At 32.3% G+C, this 12,129-nt stretch overlaps 1 pseudogene; it reads right to left on the bottom strand.

Annotated features, from left to right (window-relative positions):
- Nucleotides 1-3,412: 3,412 nt before the first annotated feature.
- Nucleotides 3,413-5,891, bottom strand: LOC114753469 (phosphoribosylformylglycinamidine cyclo-ligase, chloroplastic/mitochondrial-like; annotated as a pseudogene).
- Between the last annotated feature and the right edge of the window lie 6,238 nt (nucleotides 5,892-12,129).

Consider the following 12,129-nt stretch of genomic DNA (forward strand, 5'->3'; position numbering starts at 1 on the left):
TAAACAAGGCAGCAATCTTGTTTCAAATTTGAGACTTATGTACTGAAGATCAGGGTCTTATGTGCTCATCACTGTAATGCAATTTAAACTATCTAAAATCTAATATGGATTGTTTAAATTTAAAATTTTTAATATACAATTTTTTCAATAATAAATTTAACTTTTAAAGATATACTCCCTCCGTTCCTTATTATAAAAGACATTTGATACTTATGGTATGTTCCTATATATAAGAGACACTTACAAGTTGTCTCTACTTTTTTGTGTTGATTTACTATTTTACCCATATTTATTATCTCCAACTCACACTCTCTCTCCCTCCCACTTCTCTTTCTTTTAATAATTTAATTGTTCTCTCTCATACTCTCTTTCCTTATTAATGAGGGTATTTTTGGAAAAAAATTATACTTTTTACGCATTAATTGTTCTTAACTAATTTTAACTGTTTTTTTGATCAACGTACTTCGGTTATTTGTCTCTTATAATAAGGAACGGAGGGAGTATTAGTTATGATATTATATTTATTTTAAATTCTGTATCTATTAAAATAAAAGGTTGATTAAAATATATTAAAAAAGTTAAATTCAATGTGAACAATCTAAAAATGATCAAAGGGGTTCAAATTACGATGAGCATTCTCTACTCATCATCACTGAGCACGGAGTGTGCTCCCCTGAAAATCATCTATGCATCTTACTTCTTTTAGTTTGGAAAATTTTATATATTATGATGAGGCTTAACTGAGCTGCTAATATATCATACTACCTCCGGTCCTAATTATAAGACCCAGTTGACTTATTTGAGTAAGTTAAGTAGTTATTTGTAATAAATAAATGTTGTCATTCCTAAAATATCCTTGTTAATTAAGTGTATTGATTAGAACTATCATTATTAGAAGGACTATCTTGGAAAAAAATGCATAAATATGAGAGAAAAAAGGATTGGGATCTTATAATTAGGACCAAACAAAAAGTCAAACGGGGTCTTATATTAAGGACCGGAGGTAGTATTATCATTGATGAAGTTGTTCAGTTACTCTGATGGATTTTAGGAGAACTCAGAGCTAGAAACTAGAGAGAGAGAGATAGAGAGACTTCTCTCTAACTTTTACTTCGCAAAGTCGAGGTTTCCAGGTTTTCTTGTTGCAGGGGCTACACTGCTCGAGATCAAAACCATCAGGTGACCTCTTCTCAGTTCGCGTTCTCTTTCTTGTTTAACTTGTATTCCGTTTGGTTTGCGTTTTTCTTTTTTCATCAAGAGAAAGATGGCAGGTATGAGAAAAATTGGCAATATGAGAGAAATATACGAGAATCCCTTATAACAAAAATCAGGGGATGAATTGCAAAGAGATTGATTGAAGATAACAACCTCATATAAGATGGACTTGGTGCAAGCCCAAAATTATCATCAATATTTAACAGTTTTTAAAAAATTATTTTTCAATATTATTCTATACCAAAATCACCAACAACCTTGCCCTTTGCATGTTTCTGTGATGTGGATTAGGGCCGTCAACTACGAAGGCACTTGATTTCTTTAGGCTGGGAGTTGTGAACAAGAAAAAGCGGCCTAAACACTTTATTTCTTTAGATGGAGGAAAAATTTAGGATTTGATAGATTTTGAATTTTTGGTATTTAAATTGATGACTTGGTATTTAATAAGGCTAATGAGGCTAGAACAAAAATTGTATGGTTTATATTTTTGTTCAAATGATTGATTTGAGAAATTTGATTGATAAATTGTGACTTATGATAATGGGCTGTAAAATTCAAATTTAATAATTTACTCTGGTTTATTGGATTTATATTGATGATTGAACGAATTAGATTTGAGGATTGTGATAGAATATAAATATTTATAATTTTGGGTGAAATCTTAAATATTGAAATTTTGGAGGATTTGAGGGGTTGTAGTTAACTAATAACTCTAATAAGTTAAAAAAAAAGTTTATTGGAGAAAGAAATGAGATTGCAATGGTGATTTGAGAATTATTTGATTTATAAAATTATTAACAATAAAAATTTTCCCCAATCCTCCTAAAATTCCCAAAATGTTGCTCATTTTAATTGGAAAAAAAACCATAATTAAATATTTCTCAAACCATCATCACAATCTCTTTTTTTTTTCCATGAATTTTTTCATTTCTTAGAATTATTAACTAACTAAGATCTTTAATTTCTTTAAACTTCTATAATTCCAACCTTTAAAGTTTCACCCGCAATCATAACTATTTACATTCTATCGTAAACTCCCAATTCAAATTTAAGAGTCAGTTATATAAATCATAATTTCTCAATCAAATCCTAACGTAAATTTCCTCAAATCAATCAACTAAGCAAAATTGTTAACCACGGAACTCTTATTGTAACTTCATTAACTTCATTAAAAACTAAATTATCAATTGAAAGACCCAAAAATTCAAAACCTATCAAACCCTAAATTTTTCCTCCGTCAAAAAAACCAAAAACAATAAAAAGAAGAAAATTTTAAAAAATAATAGATAACAACTTACCAAGCTCCTGGAAGACACCTAACCAAACCTCAAATCTGCCCTCTTTACTTCACTCTCAGGCTCTTTCTTTCAGTGTCGCGCTGTGCAGGAGGAGGCGCCGAAGAAAACAATACAGCAAAGGTCGCGGCTGTTCAGAATGAGAGAGTGGGGGGAATCCAATGTTTTAACGCATAAGTAGGGGTGCACGTGATCCCTACTATTGGTTTGCAAAACCCTTTTTTTTCTTCCAATTATTAATTAACCCCGCCGTCCAGGCGCCCACTATTATATTTGTTCTTTTTTCACTTATTATTATTTTTCTTTCCTTTTCTTTTACATTATAAACATATTTACTTGGCAAAAAAAATATCTATTTTAAAATTTTCCTAAACTTTAAACAGTTGAATTGACTAAGTGTTTTTTTTGCCCCAATACAACGGATAAAAAGGAAAGGACAAAACTAGATATGGACTGTAGACTGAATCATCACTCGTAAAGCATCAGGGCCTAAAACCTGAAGACCCGTAGCGCTGCCCAAGTCCTTGTTTTGCGAGACCATGCTCCTTTCAATGTAATTAGAAACTTTATACACTTTGTATTAAAAAAAAAAAAAAACCTTTATACACTTCAAAAACTGGGGCTTTTATTAGAAAAGATGGGAATCCATGGCATACAGATTAGGTTTTCGGCATACATGGCATGATCATTGAACCTCAATGACTTGTAACATAAAAAGCAAAACAGAACATCTTTACGAGCAATTCGATTATTAGTGCATCGATAAAAATATTGACAACCCAGGAACTTTTATGTAGAAGAGACAAAGCTCCAAATAAGCCAGTTACCTGGATCTAAAATGTGAAATATGTGTCATGGAAATGTATTTAAAAGGTAACACGATTATAGTCAAAATACCTGATTCAACAATAGCTTACTCCCTTGCCTCTTCCAACCTCACCAATTATGTAGACTCTGTCCAGTTCGTTCCTATTATCAAGTATTTTAATTGATGCCTCAGGGCTCACTACAAGCACCATCCCTATGCCCATGTTAAATGTTCGCCTCATCTCGCTGTCTTCTATACTTTCCAGCCTAATAATGTAAGAAATCATCAGTATTAAATCATCAAATAAATTTCAACAAAATCATTTTTCAATGGAAATATAAAATGGCAGCAGTTTTACCTCCTGAAGCCATTTGAAAACAGGAGGAACTTCCCATGAGTCCTTCTATATATTGGCGCCAAGGCCTTCAGGAAACACTCTGGGTATGTTATCTGTGAAACCACCACCAGTGATGTGAGCAATTCCCTTAACCCCTCCCTTGCTAACTAAGTCAAGAACCTGAAATTAAGAAAGAATACTCATTTGTCAGTAAAAATGCATTCAGGAACTTAAAACATAAATCAAGCATTATCAAAATCACAAAAGATAATGACCCTTTTTAACATAAATAACAGTTGGGGCCATTAGAGCTTCTGCAATCGAAACATCCCCACCAGGAAGTTGGTCTTGCAGGGAACGACCGCTTTGAGCAAGCACTCTGTAAAGATCTATGTTATTAATATTAGTCAAGAATAAAACTAAATGGACAAATTTGCAACATCTAATGGATTCTTCACCCACATCTGACCTCCGAACAAGAGAAAAGCCATTAGAAGGAACTCCACTTCATGGGAGACCAATAAGAACATCACCAGCAGCTATGTTCTTCCCATTGATCACAGAGTCCTTCTTTACGATGCCAACTGCACAGCCACTAAGATCATACTCACCTTTTTTATAGAGACCAAGCATCTCTGCAGTCTGAAAAAGATATGAAATCAACCTTTTTCGCTTCTTTTTTTTTTCCCCCCCTTTTGCTGTTTGTTTAAAGGTGTTTTGGATTGTTGTAGCTTCTGTCTGTTTCTTTTGGTTTCTGTTTCTGGTTGTTTGGTACACTTCTTTCTCGTTATTAATAAAATGATTTTTTGTTAAAAAAAAAAAAGAATCTTAGCATTTATAACGTCAGATACATGAATGTCAGTGAGTGAGCATAACGAAGAAGGTCCATTTATAACATCAAAAATATTCAAATAATAAATTAATAATATATTCATAAGGTTAATCTTTCTGCGATAAAATGGCAGCTGAACAAATTACTTCAGTACTTGACTGTTAAACACAGATCGCTGTCAGAAGAATTACATGTCAGTTATCTACCTTGCTATATTAAACTGAAAAAAATAAGCAATAATCTCTAGTTGATAGTTTAAAATGTCAATCTAAACAGTAAATCTGGACTACAAAAGCTCAAGACTACATCTAATCCCAGAACTTGTGACTGCTCATCTTTCAGACACAGAGTGGAGAATTATACTTAGCCAAGGAAAAAATAATTTAACAGTAATGCTTTAGTCATCTGGTGAGGGCCAATGGATTAATGAACAATAAATTAAATACCTGCTACAAATAAAGTAAATTATAAGAGTTTCAATACCTCTCCTCCCAAGAGGGCGCAATCAGATTGCTGGCAACCATCAACGATTCCTTTTATAACCTGCATTATACAAAATTAGGTGTGAATATGATAAACTATTCTAGTATTCTGTTGATACTTGATAAATCAATATTTAGTTGTCGTTCTTTGAACATGAAGAAAATTTATGGCTAATTTTATGCAACTCTATGCACATTTATTACTACCTTTTCAGCAACGTCAACATCGAGGTGGCCCGTGGCAAAGTAGTCAAGGAAAAATCGTGGCTGTGCCCCAGAAGTAATGATGTCGTTGACGTTCATTGCAACCTAAAGTAAAGAGCATAATCAAAACACAAGTATTAACCAAGACGTGATTCTTTTTTATTGTGGAAAGGAAAACAAAAGAATCCAGTTGCCAACCAAATCAATCCCAATAGTCTCATGAATTCCGGTTTCAAAAGCCAGCATCACTTTAGTACCCACACCATCGGTGCCGGCGACAAGATATGAATCATTATCTATCCAAAAGAAGTCGGACAGTCTTACCTTATCGAAACCTATTAGAAGGATTAATCCACGGTTGAAAGAGAAAATACCAAGGGGGATAAGACCTCCAAAGCCTCTGATTCGAGGCGCCATTTTTGCTATCCTTCGTACAAGTTCTGAACCAGCATCAATATCAACGCCAGCATCCTTGTATGTAAGACATTGGTTATTGTTCAAAACCTGCTACGACACTATCCCTCGACGTAGATTTTACACGGCTGAATGAAGCAATTGATCCAATTCTCAATTCTTCAACCGCTCCATGTACGGAATGAAATTTGCCGCCATTGCGGCTACTTGTGCATTGACAACTCTCATTGTACTTGTTAGGCCTTGGTCGGATGGAAACACCAGCAAAGCAACGCGGTAGCTCCGCCCAAGCTCCGATACTCATAACTGTGATGAGGAATCTGTGTGGCTATCACGAAACTGCTATTAGAATGGAATTACGAAGAGTAGTGTAAACGGCGAGAGAAATCGAAGGTTTCAGAACCTAAACCAGCGGAGGAAAGGGTCAGTCTAAGGTGGCAAACAGCCACAGTTGCTTGCTGCTTATAAGTCGCAGAATATCAGTAATATATCAGCTGAGCGTAATTTATACGATAAAATGTAAACACTACTTTAAATAAATTTGCCTCTATTCTTTTGATATTTTTTAATAAAATTTAAATTCCAGAAAATATAATATAATCTTTAGAACGAACAATCTAAGGGAAACACACCCGCACACAAATGCAGCAGGTATCCACTAGAAATTTTTGAGAAAAGAAAACACACGCAAAGGAAGCAGATTTGAAGCAGAAATTTGTTAAAAGAAAACACAAGAAGCATATTTAATTTGAAGCTGAAATCTGTGTAAATAAGAAGAAGAAGAAACCGAACAAATGGAAGGACAAAAGAGAAGACGGAAAAACCTGGAGAAGAGGGAGAAGCACAGCCGATGAAGGCAAAGGCAAGCACGGAAGCGGACGCTGCAGAAGCGCGGCGCAGAGGGAGGAACAAAGCTACAGCGTGGAACAGTGAACGAAGGTGACGGAGGCGAGGGGAATTTGGGGGTTTTAATGAGAAGAGAACAGTCGAGGATGGAGCACCGGAAGAACAGGGAGGCGCGATCGTTCGCGCTCAGTTCGTAAATTTAAAATATATAATGAATATTTAGGATTTTATTTAAGATTGCGTTTATTTTAAATTCGATTTTCGCTGTTAGCTCGTGAGCAATTACCGTAATCCCTCACTATGTTATTTTCAGATTTTATTTATTATTTTAATTTTTGTAAGGAAAAATGACTGATAAAAAATCTAGAAAATATGATATTACAACACTTCAAAATTTTAGGAAGAGAAAGTAATGTCTAATAAGATATTTTGCAAATATAGTTAAATGACTAAAATGCTTTTATATCAAAAAGTTTAGGGAAAACCATATTGAAGGTATCTATACTTTCTCTCAATTTTTAATTTGGTACCTATGTATTTTTTTCCCTTTAATTAAACATTTAATTTTATCTTTTTAGCAACATTAGCTCTTATAACTTTGTTCTATTGATATTTTTAGTCTCTACATAAGGATTAATGATGTTAATAGAGCAAAATTAAAGATTTAGTTAAGAATAAAAAACACATAGGTACCAAATTGAAAATTGAAAAAAAGTATAAGTACCTCCAATATGGTTTTTCCAAAAGTTTATTAAGAAATTGTAAACGGATTGAACAGCAAATGATGAGAAGCATATTGATAATGACAAATTATTTATTAACAAGTTGTGAACTAGCAATGACAAATATTGAATAACCAACTACAAGAAATGTACTAGTATTGACAAAGTTGGTAGCTTTTTTTTCAAATACGATACAAAGGCATTTGACTCATTTATGATCTAACTACATTTGCAAAATATCTAATCAGACACCATTTTATTTTATATTATTTCTAACTTTTAAGTGCCTAAGTTAAAAAATGATAATTTTAAGGTTTTTTCCCCCCTCAAATTTTTCCTTCCCGTTGGTTGATAAACACCATAATAGAGATGGTAAAATGAATTGACGATCCAACAGTGTAGCCAGAGCAATCTGCATTTTGGCAGGTTGGTAACATAAATAGCTGGTCAAAAAAAGATACAAAAAGAATAAATAGTTAAATATAGTGATAACCACTGCTAAAAATGTTTTTTTTTTTTACCAGCTGTTAAAAATGTTATCAAAGGATTGAAATTTTGTTAACATTATTTGTTATAAATCAAACTGTACCTTCTTTTTTTCTTTTCCAGACATTGTATTTATCTTTGATGATATTTATTATACATTTATAAGTTTTTCAATCATCATTTAACTTGTTCAATTCACATACCTTCCTTAATAAACAATCGTAGCCTTAATCTCCCAAGTTTGTGTATATAACCACCCTACCTTCCACCTTTCGAAAGAGTATAATACTGCATATAGCCTTTTTCAAATTTTATTCTTCTGAGCAGATAACATCGTAAAACTCTAAATTATAGATAAATAATTTCCTAAACTCTAAGTGAGGTGAAGATAAATGTATAATTTAGAGAAATTCACTATCAAATTATTTTAGTCTTTTATGCGTACATAAACATAACCATTTGATATATTGTACAAATAAGAAATAAATATAAAGATAGTTTAATTAAAAATAAATAGAATTAAATTTTATAAAAGAAAAAGATGCATAAAATGTAATTCAAATACCTTTAAGAAAGAAGAAAATAATTTACCGTTTGCCTATTTATATAAACTATTATTATCAAGATTTAGACTTCGACAGAATGAGGTCCAATACTCATACAGCAAAGCAAAACACTAAGCATAAAAAGGTCGAGGAGTTTTATTTTCTCTCCTATTGAATAATATAGTAATACAACACTTCAAATTGCTAATAAAATGAAGAAGACTCTATGCAAGCTCCGCTCTTAGGTACAGCAGAACTCATGAAGTTTTATGCTGTCTCCGCCTGTATTCTTCTCCACTTGGAAAGTAATACTACCTTTTGTCCTTAATATAAAATCCATTTTATACCGTAAATTACACTTGGATCTTACATTAAGAACTAAAAGTAGTACATAAATATGGTGACGGCAAATAATTATTGGTCATCCAAGACCACAAAGAATGGACGGCTTCTGCTTGTGACAGCCTATGTGTCTTCTTGTTGCGTAAGAAAGAAGGGAAGTGCTCCCACTTTGGAAGGCTATATCTGAGAAACAAGGAGTTCATTCCAAGTATCTGGAACTCCAGGTAGGCACCAATTCAAACAATCGCGGTCATTTTTGCTGCTCGAATAGTGCAGCGAGACATGTGAGCCTCATCCCTCAATCAAGAAAGAGCAGTTATATCCAGTATCTTAATCTTCGTAGCCCTTAATGCACCATCAACAGTTGGATTTACATTGGGTGCTCGTCAAATCTGGACGGTCCAGATCTGATCTGAACGGTCTACATTTATTTTTATTTTTTCTCACGGGACGGGAACAGGGTTTTAGTCCATGTCCCGTCCCATCCCGTTTTGTCCCGGTCCCGTCGGGATCGGGACGGAACCGGGACGGGATGTCCCGTTCCCCTCCCCCTTTTTTCAAAAAAAAAAATTATAATTTTTTATATGAAATTTTTTATGTTATAATGCTTATTTTTTGTTAGGCTTCTAAAGATAAAAACATTATAAAAAATATTATGTAAAAAACTCAATTATATAGTATAAAAAAGGTGTAAAAATAATACTGTAAAAAAAAAATACGATAAAAAAAACACTATATAATGGCTTTATGAATTATTTTATTGAGGAAGGAGATATTGTTGAGATAATATTACAACTTAAGAGTTAAAAATCACTATAAAAATAATTATTATTATTAATAAGTAAATTGAATAATCTAATAATTATTAATAAATAATTTTTTAAAAAAAAATATCCCGGGACGGGACGGGACGGGACAACCCCGTCCCGGTCACTGTCCCGTCCCGTCCCGTACTTGTCCCGTCCCGAAATTTTTTTTATCCCGTCCCGTCCCGTCCCGAACTCACCGGAACCGGGACGGGACAAATTGAACACCCCTATTAATAAGTATAGGATAAAAAATAAAAATAATCTTTTAACTATCATTCTTTAAAAATATAATTTTTTTATTTTAAAATAATTATTTAATAATATCAAATCTAGTTGGGTGCTCATCACCTGATGAGCACTGAATGGGACCCATCAACAGTTAGATCGCTAGGTCCATCTTGTACGACCTCGTTTCCAACAGACAAGGGGATGGTATTATCACAGCTACCTCCAGAGTTCCAATCCCCATTGACGAAATGTCTCGGTCATAGAGTCCTAAAGAATGCTGTAAGTTAGGAAAAATATGAAGGAGTGATATAAGCGGCTGCAAATTGGTTTAAAACACCGTACCTAATGGCCTTGCAGAATCTGTTTTAGCAGAATTTCAGCAAGGTACATGCAATTCACAAACTAGTTAAATCAAGGTTCAGTGAAAATGCAAAGTTCAGAAGCTGACTCTTAGGCAATTCCTCCAAATACACATAAGAAATTTTCCAGCAATTTACGATCACAACAATCAGTGAACCAATCAGCAGCTTAAAATTTATAGCAACTAACAAGAGAAAAAAAACAATTGAGACTTGTTGCAAGATCCCATAGAAAGCTTAAGACAGTGAGTGCTTCAGCAATTGATAATTGAAGCGCATAAAGAATTCAGCCAGTAACCAAATGAGCATTCAGGGAGAAATTGTCAAGAAGTAACAGATTTGTGTCTCATAGTTAAAACCCAATTAAAAGTCAAACTAGTTCTTATATAAAAGATCGAAGATAGTATTTTTAATAAGGAATGTTCTTTGCATGCATAAGCCAGGGGAAAATTTCTATAATACTATATAGGGTTAATATAATTGTTGGTCTCTCAAATTTATACTCATTTTGATTTTAGTCTCCCAAGTTTCAAACTATAGATTTTGATCCCTCAAATTTCTTTTCATTTAAAATATTAATCCCTATAACTAAACAAATTCTAAACCATTTTACCTTTTGAGGAATCAAAATTAAAATGAACATAAACTTGAGGAACCAAAAATTATATTAACCCCACTGTATAATAAAAAGTCTAATTAAGGAGATTGGGTTGGAAAAAGAATTATAAGGCATAATAATAAGGGGAAATTGTAATTAGGTCTCATTAAAGGGAATTAAATACAAAAAGGTCCTTTGAAATCATGAAATTATTCTGAAGTCCTAAGAATTTTTTTGCAACAAATTTTATTTGTTTAATTACCAAATTCCCCTTCTTCTTTTTTAAAAAAAAAAGTTTGCATTGATAATTAAAAGAGAAGTGGTTGACAACTTAGGGTGCAAAGATTAACAACTATCGTGGTTGCTTTGATAACACATTTTCTCAGCATATCACAAAATGTAACGTATGAGTTGTCAAACCAGCCGTGATAGTTGTCAATCATTGCACCCTAAGTTGTCAACTACTGCTCTTTCAGTTATTAATGCAAACTTAAAAAAAAGAAAAAGAAAGGTAATTTAGTAATTAAACAAATAAAACTTATTACAAAAAAGTCTCTTGGGACTTCAGAATAATTTCATGATTTCAATAGACCTTTTTGTATTTAATTTTTTTAGGTAGGATCTAATTGCAATTCTCCCTAATAATAATAATTAAAAAAATAAAGGCTGGGGATCATGTGATCCTGTAGATATAGTTAGAATTTGTAATTTAAGAGGGAAGGAAAGCACAAAGTGAAATAAATTATGGTTACCTTTTATTTTATTTTTCTACATGTTCACTAAAATCTTAGTGAAACGTTTCATTTTGTTTTTTTTTTTTTGGCAAACTTGGTCAAGCGTTACATACTCTATTAAGGAGTTGTTTGGGTGAAACTAAATTATGATTTAGAGAATAACTTCTGAAAAATAGAATTTTGAAGAATAGGTTTTGAGAATAAATTTTGTGAAAAAAAGTGATTTTAAAAATGTGAAGATGTTTGAATGGCTATTATCAGAATCTTTTTTTATGTACAAATTATTAAAAAAACATAAGTTAATGTAATAATTACATAAAATATATTTTAATTTATTTTTGTATTTGAAATAATAAATTTTTAAATAATAAATGGTACATGAAAAAATATAATTAATTAATATTACCTCCAATCATTGATATAAGAGCTAATTAGATATTCAATTTGATTTTGAATATAAGATCTTAATGTAATTTGTCTCATACATTTATCCTTTTTTTTTTAAAGTAGTCCACATGTCAATTTGTACCTATTAAAATTTTGGAAAAATTGGGAATAAATTTCTCATTGAAAATTTAATTGGCAAATAGGACCTAAGAATTTTGTGCAACTTAACTTCTATTATGTGCAACTTAATTTCCTTTATGTGCAATTTATCTTTCATTATGTGCAATGATCTTCCTTTGTGCGATGTGCAATATAATTTTTCTTTGTGCAAATAAGATTCTTTTATACGTAAATCATCTTCTCTATGTGTAAATGAATTCCTTATATCTAATAATTTTCTGTGCAAACAATCTTTCCTTTGTATAACTTATCTTCCTTTATATGGAACTAATCTTTCCTTGTGCAATCAACCATTCTAGGTCCTAT

Source organism: Neltuma alba, unplaced genomic scaffold (assembly GCF_004799145.2).
Source record: "Neltuma alba isolate B1F8T4 unplaced genomic scaffold, ASM479914v2 tig00001210_pilon, whole genome shotgun sequence".
Classification (NCBI taxonomy): Eukaryota; Viridiplantae; Streptophyta; class Magnoliopsida; order Fabales; family Fabaceae; genus Neltuma; species Neltuma alba.